General features: G+C 50.6%; 1 pseudogene; it reads left to right on the top strand.

The window, feature by feature from the left end:
- Nucleotides 1-1,029: 1,029 nt before the first annotated feature.
- LOC124975641 (syntaxin-binding protein 2-like) lies at nt 1,030-2,805 on the top strand (annotated as a pseudogene).
- The last annotated feature ends 285 nt before the right edge of the window (nt 2,806-3,090 follow it).

Raw genomic sequence — 3,090 nt, 5'->3', positions numbered from 1 at the left:
ATCTTTTGGTGCCATTGGCAATAGGCAAAACAGTTGTACATCTCCTCAGTGGTCAAGCATGTCTCTGAAGGCAAATTATCCTGCCCAACAATAATTCTAGCTCTGAGATACAGAGGTGCACAGAACTGGCTGGGGCAACTCATGTCCACCAAGTAAGTGGTGTGAGCCCTGGTAAGCTTTCCAAGAACAGCAGAGCAATAGGCCATTCAGTTCCTCACTGGAGAGAGGGCTGTGTGTTGAGCATGTGCTGGGGAGGCAGAGCAGTTTCCTGTGAACCAGACACTTGGGCCCCACTCCCAGTCAGATGTGGAACCTACCTCCCAAGCTAACCTCAACCCCACCTAGCTGAACTCCAGAGAACCCAAAGGCTAGGCATGGAACATCCTCCACTCCTGGAGGGGCAGGACCTGCAGGTGCTCCTGGCCAGAGCCACTTCTTTGCCTGGAATTATAATAGTCCTAATTTTCTAAGGCTCATCTCAGCTCTGGGAACCCCTGCAGATTAGCCAGGGTTAGAAGTGGGCACACCCTATGTGGGAAAAAAACCCTTGAGGGAAGAGTTCAAGGGGTCATGGCACCAGTAGCATGGGGTCAGATTACTGGGGCAACAGGGGAAGGCATCCAGGAGAGAGGGACAGATAGACAAAGGTGAGGGAGCCACCTGTGGAGTGGGGGCACCTGAGGAGAGGGGCAACCATCTGGGGGAGAATGAGTACAGAAAGGAGTTGAGGGAGACCCTTGGGATGGGAGATGCCACAGTGGTTAGATTCTCCTTTTGCTAAGAGTAGCACCTGTGGAGGGGGAGAAGCAACCTGAGTGGAGGTGGGAAGAGCCTTTTCTTGTAGAGGTAGCAGCTTGGGGCTGGGGAAAGTTGCCAATTGAGAGATGGGGAACTGTCTGGTGGTCAAGTGCTGGGGATATAGCTCAGTCGGTAGAGTGCTTGCCTTGCAAGATCAAGGCCCTGGGTTCAGTCCCCAGCACCACAAAAAAACAAAATACCCGGAAGCCACATCATTGCTCCAGGGGGAAGATGGCACCCTCAGGACTGAAGGCGGTGGTGGGAGAAAAAATCCTGAGTGGAGTCATTCAGAGTGTCAAAAAGGATGGGGAATGGAAGGTGCCCATCATGGACCACCCAAGTGTGCGCATCCTGTCATCCTGCTGTAAAATGTCAGACATCCTGAATGAGGGCATCACCATTGTTGAAGACATCAACAAATGGCAAGACCACATTCCCAGCCTGGAGGCAATTTATTTGCTGAGCCCCACAGAGAAGTCGGTTCTGGCTCTGATCACAGACTTCCACGGAACCCCAACCTTCACCTACAAAGCGACACACATCTTCTTCACTGACACCTGCCCTGAACCCCTGTTCAGTGAGCTGGGCCACTCTTGCCTGGAAAAGGTGGTGAAGATGCTGAAAGAAATCCACTTTGCCTTCCTCCCCTACGAGGCTCAGGTGTTCTCCCTGGATGTCTCCCACAGCACTTACAACCTCTACTGCCCCTTCTGGGCAGGGAGCGAGCATGGCACCTCGAAGCTCTGGTCCAGCAAATTGCTATGCTCTGTGCCACTCTGCAGGAGTACCCGGCCATCTGCTACTGCAAAGGTCCAGAAGTCACAGCCCAGTTGACCCATGCAGTCCTGGCCAAGCTGAATGCCTTCAAGGCAGACACGCCCAGTCTGGGCAAGGGCCCTAAGAAGACCTTCTCACAGCTGCTGATTGTGGACCGAGCAGCAGACCCAGTGTCCCCACTTCTACACAAGCTAACATTAAAGGCCATGGCTTATGACCTGTTGGACATTGAACAGGACACATACAGGTATGAGACCACCAGGCTGAGTGAGGCACGGGAGAACGCTTTGCTGTTGGATAAGAACAATGACCTGTGTTTGGAGCTTTGGCACATGCACATTGCTGATGTGTCCAAGAGGGTCACAGAGCTTCTGAAGATGTTCTGTGAGAGCAAGAGCCTGACCACTGACAAGGCCAACATCAAAGACCTGTCCCACATCCTGAAAAAGATGCTGCAGTACCAGAAGGAGCTGAACAAGTACTTTACACACCTGCATTTAGCCAATGACTGCATGAAACACTTCAAGGGCTATGTGGAGAAGCTGTGCACTGTGGAGCAGGACCTGGCCATGGGCTCTGATGCAGAGGGCAAGAAGATCAAGGATGCCATGAAGTTAATCCCTGTGCTGCTGGATGCAGCGGTGCCACCCTATGGCAAGATTTGAGTCCTGTTACTCTACATCTTCCTATGGAATGGTGTGAGTGAGGAGAACCTAGCCAAGCTGATCCAACATGCCAATGTTCAGGCCTACAGCAGACTTATCTGAAACCTAGAGCAGTTGGGGGGCACAGTCACCAATCCTGGGGACTCAGGGACTTCAATCTGGTTGGAGCGGAGGGAACAAAGGGAGTCCACCTATCAGCTGTCCCGCTGGACTCCGATCATCAAGGACATGATGGAGGATATGGTGGAGGATGGCCTGGACCAAAATCTGTGACCCTTTGTGTCAGACCCTTCTCCCACATCCAGCTCCCGGCTGCTGTCAGTACCCGCTTTGGCCACTGGCACAAGAACAAGGTGGACATCGAGGCTCGATCTTGGTCTAGGATCATCGTATACATCATGGGTGGTGTGGCCATGTCAAAGATGAGGGCCGCCTATGAGGTGACCAGGGCCACTGAGGGCAAGTGGGAGGTACTTATCGGCTCCTCACACATTCTCACCCCAAACCAATTCCTGATGGCCTCAATACACTGGACCAGAAGCTGAAGGACATTTTCCTGCCCTGAACTTGTTCCCCACCTCTGACCCCTCCTCTCCAGAGAATAAACTCTTCCCTTCTCTCTGCCAAAAAAAATTAAATTTAAAATTTAAAATTTAGTTTAAATTCTGTTTTAGGTCATGGTTCTTCAGAATTTTGCCAGATTATAGGAGGGAAATGTTAATAAAATCATAGAAAGTAAAATTTAAAATGACCTACACTCATAAATATTAGAATATCTTACAGCCATGAAGCTGAAAGAGATGATAAATTTTATTGATCTTATATAAATCTTTAGCTGAAATTTTTTTCT

The sequence above is a fragment of the Sciurus carolinensis genome, unplaced genomic scaffold (genome assembly GCF_902686445.1).
Source record: "Sciurus carolinensis unplaced genomic scaffold, mSciCar1.2, whole genome shotgun sequence".
NCBI lineage: Eukaryota > Metazoa > Chordata > Mammalia > Rodentia > Sciuridae > Sciurus > Sciurus carolinensis.
Note: the sequence above shows the minus strand (reverse complement) of the source record. Positions and strands in the feature narration are given on the sequence as shown.